The 9,918-nt window shown below is 33.0% G+C and overlaps 1 pseudogene; it reads left to right on the plus strand.

Annotated features, from left to right (window-relative positions):
* The first annotated feature begins 8,281 nt into the window (after positions 1 to 8,281).
* Positions 8,282 to 8,400, plus strand: LOC112474755 (annotated as a pseudogene).
* Positions 8,401 to 9,918: the final 1,518 nt, after the last annotated feature.

Here is a 9,918-nt window from a genome sequence, read left to right on the forward strand (position 1 = left end):
TTATAAATGTATAATATATATATTCAATAATAAGTCAAGCAATACAATAAAAATGAACAAAAGATTTGAAGCGAAATTCATGAAAAAAGATATGAGCGGTCAGTAAGCATAGGATGATTTAATTAATATATTGTCAAAGAAATGAAAATTAAAACAATGGTGAGGTATTATATTGATGTTAGAATAAAATAAAAACTGACAATACCAATGATGGTCTGAATATGGAGCAAGGTAGAACTTTCACACACTGCTTTTAGGAATATGAAACATACAAGTACTTTGGCAAACAATTTAGCAGTTTCTGAAATATTTAGGTATATACTCATTATATACTGCCCAGCTATTCCATTCTTAGATATTTACCAACAGAAATTAAACTATACATCTAAACAGAAACTTGAATAGAAATGACATGACAGCTTTATTTTGATAACCCCAAATTAGATCTAACCCAAATGCCCATCAGCACGTAAAAAGATAATTACATTGAAATATATCTGCAAAATGCAATACTATTTAGTAATACAAAGAAACGCACTACAAATAGATATAAATGAATCTCAAAAATTTTTTTGAGTGAAAGTAGCAAGACATACAAGAGTACATGTTTTATGATCCTATTTTTATAAAATTCTATAAAAGATAAATTGAATACGTAATGACAGAAAGAAAATCAGTTGCCTAGGCAAGTCTTGCAAGAAGATTGTCTTCTAATCAGCTGTCCCCAACCTCTATGGCCCCAGAGACTAGTGATCCTATGAGAATCTAATGCCTGATGATCTGAGGTGGAGCTCAGGCAGTGATGCTAGTGCTGGGAAGCAGCTGCAAATACAGATGACACTTCACTAGCCTTCCACTCACCTCCTCCTGTGTGGCCCAGTTCCTAACAGGCCACTGGTCAGTACATATCTGTGGCCCGGGAGTTGGGGACTCCTGCTCTAAGTGATATAAAATAACTTTCTTGAGGGATGTACTTGTTTCATAGCTTGATTTTGGTGATGGCCATGTGGTGATGGCCATGTACATAGTTTCATAAAAGTTTATTTAGCTGTCCACTTAAAATGTTTATTGTATGTAAATTATGCATGTAAATTATTGATTTTAAATATAAGGAGGAAAGCGCTATAAAATGCAAATGCAAGAAAACTGACCTCTTCCTTTCTTTGACCTCTTCTTAAGTGTCAGTAATTCAGGAAAGGTTAAGGGAAACTAAGGTGTCTGCAGAACAGAACCATCCCCTCAGTAGTTTTCCATTACTTTGCCCTTTCTCATAATTGAAATGAACTATACAGTATAGCATAACAAGCATCATGTTTCCAGAATAAGCAGAAATTACAGTGGAGGTATTTCTAGGAGAGCAAGGTTAAAGTGAATGTATAGTACTAGGAAGATGGCTCATCAGTTTAACATCTTACTAGCATGTTTATCAGATAAGAAGTTTTCCAGGACAGGAGATCTTGTCTAAATATAGGTAAGCTTCAAGACAAAGAAAGAAAGCAGAGAGAAATGAGACCTATATGGATGGTAGAAGGCATGTATAGAATTGAACTTAGGAAGCAAAATTGCCTTTGCTTAGAGGTTTAGAAGTCTTTGGGCATGAGTAAGGGAACCCAAATGAGTCCTGACATAAGTGAAGGTGCATGACTCTTGTTTTACTGTTTTGCTATGTAGTGTGTATCCAGATATAGATTAGTGTGTTGCACATAAGAAGCACTCAATAATGTTTGTTGAATGAATAAATTAAATTGATAAAGAAAAGCAGTTATCAAAATAATACATAAGGCAATGAAAATAAAATTAATTTAATTTTTAAACTCCTACCACAGTGTTGGGGCACTTATTGCACTCAGTACATTATGTCTTTAATACCTATTATTTCATAATTTTGGCTAAAATAAGCCATGTAATAATCGAATTCTTGAATCAAATAAATATCATGGAATACTTTTGAAAGAAGGGGACTATGTAAGGTTAATTAAAGCAGGACAGTTATAGGAAGTCATTTTAATTTATGTTTAAAATTGCTCAGTTTGCATTATATTTAAATATTTTCAGGGAAAAACCACTTTGACCTGAAGTTCAGAACTAAAATTTGAGTTAAAATAAGAGCTGTTTGGTGTTCATTACAATGATAAAAGAGAAAAGTTAGAGAACTATATACTTGTGATTTAACCACTCAACTATGTTACATATAAAAGAAAGTTGTTAAAGATCTTGATTAAAAAAGAGAGAGAGAGCCTTCTATGGGTGTATAATTCTTCAAAATAGTAAGCTATGCCTCTATTCAAGGCCCCTGGCTTCAGCTGGCTCCTACACTCTTGTGTGCCTTTCTCAAAATTTTCTAAGTTTCTTTTGGATGTCATGGATCTGCCAGAGTAGAAAACATTGTATGAACAAGGCATCCCATGTTCTGATTGAGACCCTTCAGGGTGTTCTGTGAACCCCTACCACACCCCACTGTCTTTGCCTGTGGAGTAAACTGGATGCCCCAAGAAACCCTTAAACTCTCTGATGGTGTTACACTGAGATCCTGTGGTGGGGATGACTTAAGGAGTACGAATTAGGGAGAAGACTGCTCCCATTGTCTAGTGTGGTACTTCTTCCAAAGATTACACAACTTCAGGCCTCAAAAATGGTGCTGGCAAGCTGGTTGGGTGATTTAAATAGAAGCTCTGTTCAACAGTATCTTTCTATATGCTTTCTTCCAGACTGAGAGAAGAAAGAATAAAAAATATGAAAATGGTAAGTGACATTTTCTGAAAGAAGATCTAACAAAAGTGAAATATGAGCAGTCTTATTACAAACATGCTTTGCTCTAAATGTAATTCCACTGAGGTAGAGTTTAGAGGTAAAACTGGTATACATAAAATCCAAGTAACTAGATTAAAACAAGACTAAGGCATTTGAAAGCCAAAGCTAAGTAAAATTTGAGCATAATTAAAAAAAAAATCTGTTTAAATAGAGGACAGGTTTTCTCTGTAGCTCCAAAGTACAGAATACTCACTGAGCAAGAATGGCTATGGTCTTGAGAATAAACCAATGTTCATTTGTAACCAAAGGCTATTGAGCTAGGTATAGCTAAAGGTTATTTAAGGAGACAACATGTTATGCCTAAATGAATCCAGTGCTTTTAAATATTGTCTAACACTTACTAGATATGTAATAAGCACCTGTAATCCAAATAAAGCTTATAATTTGTTAGATTTTATATTAATAATGCATTAAATTTCTCTAAGAAAAATAAATTATAAGATATGTAAGACATTTTGAAATACAAGGCATGCAGGAAGGTAGGCTTTTGTATTACCTAAGACACTACTAGTATAATCCCACAGCTGTGAGAATTGGTAAATACTCCCTAAAATAAGCCAATTAGGACTTTTCAATTGTGAATGTTTCAGTATACAAATAGCATTTGCAAAATAATATATAGAACACAGAGTCAAAAAGAATGTGCCTTCTTTGGGAAAGAGGACCCAATCCTTGAAAATATTTTCTTCTTATAATCTTCTATAGAGTAGCTCCTAAAGACTATTTATATCATGAATTAAATATACATACATATATAATACACATACATTATACATTTTGTGTGTGTGTGTGTGTGTGTGTGTGTGTATGTGTGTGTGTATTTGTTCTCTAAACATGGCGTTATAAAAGAGATATTATTTTGGAAGTATAATACTTAATCCCTGAGAATTCTGAATAAAATCTTTTAGACAAAATGCTGTATTTAGCTGTCATATGGACCTAAGATCAGATCAAGTTCTAATTCATATTTTCTTATTTGTATGTTATCAATAACTGGGTGAAATAAACAGTTTGTATGGTTGGATAATTTCTAGAGTTTATCTTTCTGAACTAAATAGAATTACTGTAACTCATAATTCAAAATATGGAAAAATGCGTATGTTTTTGGATCTTGGCTTTAGAATTTGCCACTGATAAATTATGGCATTTATCTAGAGAATGTATATATCTAGTTCAGTTTGATTATAGGAACGGTTAGCATGGGGACATATTTAATTGATAGGGTAAATTCTGTGGTTTCTTACAAAATTAGATTCACTACTTATCATAATATATATTAAATTTAAAACAACCTTTTTTTTTTTTTTAATAATGTTTTTCTTAGTATGTCTCTTTCTTCTAAGAGATAACTTCTGAGACCTTCCAGAGAAAATATAATCTAATGTTAAGCCTTGTGGATTTAGGTCTATGTGAAAATGTGGTAGGCTTAAATTCCAAGTTCATTTTAAAAATTATAGAAAATGCATAAATTATACAGGAAGGCCTCTCCATGGTATAACACTTGTTTTAGAAAATGTAATATAATTATAAACAAAGCAAGCTATTATTAAAGTGATTTTTCTAAGAACAGAGAAATACGACATGTTCCCAAGCTTCAAATAGTTCATTTTAAATATTTTAAATATATTGAGTCAAAGCATTTGGAATTGAATAGTCATCCTTGTGTTTATAAGTGAGTTCACTTAAAAATATTTTCAGGATGAAGGATATTATGACTGAAGTCGATGATTTAAATGGGCAATTCCATGTTGACATTTGCCTACTAGCTAACTTCCATCCCCAAAATGATGCACTGTTATTTTGCAATAAAAAATAGAATTCTTATAGAAAAGATTGATTAAATTAGGTTTCTTTTTCTCTAACAACAAACATCGCTTGTATGCATGTTGTGCATTTTTAATTTTTATTATAATTTTATGCTTTTTAAATGGAGCTTCTGCCTAGGAAGAGTTAGCTCCTGAGATTTCTCCTGATTATCTCATTTGCTTCTCTCTCTGAAATCATGCATGAAACATGCTCCAAAACACCCCCAGCTGAGACATACGAATTACCTGTCTACTTGTGGCTGGGTAAACTTGTAGGAAAATGTGCAATGAAGCTAAAATTCATATTTTTGCCAAAAGCTAAAACTGGACAAATATCAGAAATCTAGTAGTTTATTATACAAAAATTCCTATATGAGTATGAATTTCTCTAAACTAAATGAAACAATCTTTTCTGTTTCTATAATGCAAAGAATTATGTATTTAACATAAATATTTAATTAGTGCTTTTTCTTTTTTAAGTTTCTACGCATAATAGTAAAGCATTTCTTCAGAAGGTAAGGATACCTTTTCCAATTAGTCAGACAATGAAGATAAAACCACTCCTGCAAACCAAGCTGATCTCCCACGAAGCATGTTTATTATATAGACATATTTGATAAATTCACAGATGGTTTGTAAACTCTTCTTACTGCTTCTGTAATATTGTTCTTTTGATAGTTTACTACTAATTTCCATATGTTCTCTTCTTTCTTATTCCAAAGATGATCTTCAGGGTCTAGTCAACAAAACCTTTTGAGAGAATAAATTTTCTATCTCTCTCTTGCTTGTTTTGTAAAATAATAAAATCCTCTCCTCAAAATATATCTAAGGGTAGCATCACTATTGTTAAAAGTCAAGATGAGATCAAATTTCTAGAAAATAAACCAGTATTTTCTAAACTAAGATGCATAAAATTATCCATTCTAGTTTAGAAAAAGAACCAAAGATATGTTTATATTTGCTTTTCATTATTTTTAATTTCTATTTTTGTGTATATTGTATAACATTCATGCAATTCATATAATTATTGTGTAATTTATACAATTATCTCAGAAGAACTATAGAAACAATAATAATTTGAAGTGCTTAAGTGTGCTCTTCTGGAACCTGACCCCTTAGGTCTAAATCTTCCCTTCCTCACTTACTAAATAAGGTAATTTGGCAAAATTACTTCTCTGTGTCCAATATTTAAAATAGAGTAGAAATAGTTTCTGCTTCATAGGTGATGATTAAATGAGTTAATGCTTATCAAGTACATTGAATACTATATGGCATGTTTAGCTCTTATTAAAAATGTCATCAACTATAATAAAATAATTAAACAGATCTAATAATATATACATCTAGATATTTAATGTAAAACATGATCAAGTTTTATAAATTATGTAAATATATGCATTTCTAATCTAAGGATACACAGATGTGGTGAGAATAGGTCTTAAAAGCAATCATTAAATAAATGAGTGGAGAAGAAAACTTAAAATACAATGAATAAAATGGTCCCCTGATGAGATGAGATGCTAAGGCATGTCGTAACAAAAAGCATTTCAGCTCAGGAGGAGGGCAGCCGTAAGTTTGTTTCTCACTCTGCAAATACTTTGTGTGATCTTGGACGAATCAGTTCATTGATCTACTTCTCATCTAATAAATTTAACAGTACTATTGTTTCATAAGGTTGTTTAAAGATTAAGCAATGTTTTACATGTAGGGTGTTGAGTGTACTGCTTGCCACATAATCAATGTTGAAAAAAGAATCAGTCCATTTCCCTCCTTCTCCTCACCACAGTCACTTAAATTCCTCAGATAATAGGAAATTTTATTGGTGGAAATCATGTTGAAATATCTTATTTTGAATTATTTATTAGCTAATCGATTCATCTAACTCATCCTGATGGCACAGAATGAGTATGTAGATGAGGTTACGGAGTAGAATGAAGTGAGGGTGTTTCTTGTAGGCATGCTTAAACATTGTCAGCAGTCCTTTCTCATGAGAGACCTCCACAGGCTAAGCTATATCTTATTTAGTCCTATGAACAATTCATGTGGCCTTGTCCATTTGATCATTCTATTAGCACAACTATGACACCAACTATGCCGCTAACTTTATGTCCAGTTCTATTTTCAACTTCTGTGAGCTGGAAAGATGGAAACTATCTTCTCAACAGTAGGCAAAATAAATTTTGGTACATTGAAGCCCTAAGTATGGGCTATTCCTGTACACTTGCTGGCCAGGACCAGAGACTAGTCCCTTTATTCTGATGTCCACATCAAACTTTCCCAAGAGAAATTAGACACTATACCTAGGTGTCTAGAATGTTCTTCTCAGAACTGTCACTTTCTCTAATGTCTCCTGTGATAAAAGTAGCAGATACCACTTGGGTTTCTCTTGGAACACAGAAGCAGCCATGGTTTCTCACACAAAGATCTGAGCCCTCTTAGACCAGTGGTCCCCAACTTTTTGGCCTGAAGGATCAGTGCTCCTATGAGAAGCTAATGCCTGATGATCTGAGGTGGATCTGAGGCGGTGATGCTAGTGCAGGGGAATGGCTACAAATACAGATGAAGCTTCGCTTACTCCTAAGCCGCTCACCTCCTGCTGTGCAGTCCAGTTTCTAACAGAACATGGACCGGTACCGGTTTGCAGCCTAGGGATTGAAGACCCCTGTCTTAGAACACAGGATATGAGAATTTAATAACTTTCTTCTCAGCTGTGTGCTATCAACCATAATCTCAGGGATATTCAGCAAACTGACTGAGTATCAATCTATCAATTTACCTATCTCATATATATATTACATATATATATTATATATATTATATATATACACACACATATATATCTTAATGTTGTTAATATATATATATATACACAATACCTAACTGTCATAGATAGATATCATATATTTGTATCCATATATACATATACACACATACATATTTAAACATACACATTTGCACTATGATATGAAATTTATGTAATTAAGGAGCCACTTAAAGGGTAGAGGACAGAGAATATAAAACACTGAGGGGTGACAAAATACATTTCATTCTTAAAACATAATTTTCCTTGGCTCTTAATACAATGGAGAACTAAAAAGCATTAAATTATTCATTCCTTAAGAGAAATTTATTTTAACAAAGAGATTGATGCAACAATTAAAAAATTGATGGGTTCTAATTTAGGCATATTGGGATTGAGATGCCTGTTTGTATCTAGGTGGCAATGTGTAGTCAACAGCTGGATCTCTGGGTCTGAGTTCATAAGGACATTTGCAATAGTCATCAGCATGCAGCTCAACAGTGAATTCTTAAGTAGGAATTAGATTGTTAAAAGAATGTGTGTGAAGTGAGAGAAGGTTGGAGCAACACAACTGAGGCACACTAACATTTATAGGATTGCATGGATAAAAAAGTCTAAAGAGAAGCTGAGAGGTGACTGTGATACCAGGAGCTATTACAGAAACAAAAAGGAAAGCTTTTAGTAAGCAGGGAGTAAATGGAGAGTCAAGATCTCCAGAGAAAACATGATTATATAGAATATACTAAAACAAGACCTAGAAGATAATTATTAACTTGGTGTGAAAGAATTTCAAAAAGTAACATTGATAGAAGCAATATATTAATGAGTTAAGAGTAAAAAAGCAGTCAAAAATGTAAAGACCAAAGCTTACAGCCATGCTACCCTGAACAAGCCTGATCTCATCTGATCTCGAAAGCTAAGCAAGGTCAGGCCTGGTTAGTACTTGGATAGGAGACCACCTAGGAAGACCAGGTGCTGTAGGTGTTAAAAAATAATGTCAAGACCAAAGTGGATATACATTTATAACATTTGAGGACTTGGGAATGTTATTAAGAATTCTGTCATAATCAAAGGATTTACAGAAATATACTTACATGGTAAAATATTTCCTCCTTATTTAGTCCTAGGTCTCATTATTTCCTACATGTTCAACTTGATTCCTCAATTTCTTATCAATGAATCAGATAGTTTAGATTAGGAAAGTAGTCCAGCAGTTTTGAATAACGTGATTAAAAACATTGAGCAAAATACTGCATGGTTATTGTAAAGAAAAAGACTGGTAGTCAAATATCTCTTGATAGGATCTAGAACACAGCTGATGTTCAAGACAAGTACTGAGTTGATTCTGAGAGAAATGTGTTTTCAAAACAAACAATCATATTTATTGAGGGCTAAGACTATATACAAATGAAGTGAAAGGTATTCTGATAAACAGTTTTATTAGGAATGAACCAAGGATTATACTCTACTTATAAGTATATTCTTTTCAAATCTACCTGTGAGTTAATTATAATTTACATTTTAGAGATTCAATGCCCTTTATAAAGAGACCTAATTAAACAGATGTTTAAATGCAAATAATTATGAGCAGTGGTAACGTATTAACTTTCATTATTGGTAATTTAAAGTTCAGGTAAAATCAGTTCTTTCTCACTGTTGTGAATCAAGAACATGGAAGAATAGTCAAAGGGTGGTAGAAGGCCTTAGATATCTCCATGCCTGGATAGTGGAAAGAAATGGACACCAAGAAGTAATGGTGAGCTAATGAGATACAATTGCCTGACTATGCTAAGCAGATAAGTATTTGTTTATATTTGTCACCAAAATATTAAACCTGTGAGAAGTTAGTCAATGGAACATAGTAGGTGATATAATTGAAAGTGTATTAGTAGCAGAGATAAATGATATTTAGCATAACATTATCTTTCCGGATTAGATAATTGCTGAGAAAAGTTTTAAGAGAATTACATTGATATAGATAAAAGAAACAATATAACAAGTGGAAGACTCATAATACCATTTTGGGTATCTGTTGATTCCAAAAGAAAATGCACACACTCATTCATCCATTGGAGAGACTCATTCAGTTATTACAATCCATTAACTGTGGGCATGAGTTGATAAATCCATGCCGGAGATGGAGATTGTGCTATTCCCAAAGATTCAGCTTCACATAGAGTCAGGATTTTTTCCCTCATTCTTCCTTCCTAACACATTTTTATATTATTTATGTCATTACCTCATTTTCCTTCATGATACATTCAATATGTGGTGACTTATCATGTGTCCCCGGACATGTAACCCACAAGTCTATATATATGAACAATGGTCAAGGCTTCACAAACTCGAGGAGAAAGGACCATTATTCCTTTGCCTACATGAACTGGGTTCTTGTCATCACATCCAGACCTTTAGATGCTATAACAGATAGTAGATAGATGTTCAGGAAATCTTGGGAATTGGCTGGTTTTCCAAACACTGCTTTGGTCAGTCAGAAACTTA

This window comes from Pteropus alecto, unplaced genomic scaffold (assembly GCF_000325575.1).
Source record: "Pteropus alecto unplaced genomic scaffold, ASM32557v1 scaffold7, whole genome shotgun sequence".
Taxonomy (NCBI): domain Eukaryota; kingdom Metazoa; phylum Chordata; class Mammalia; order Chiroptera; family Pteropodidae; genus Pteropus; species Pteropus alecto.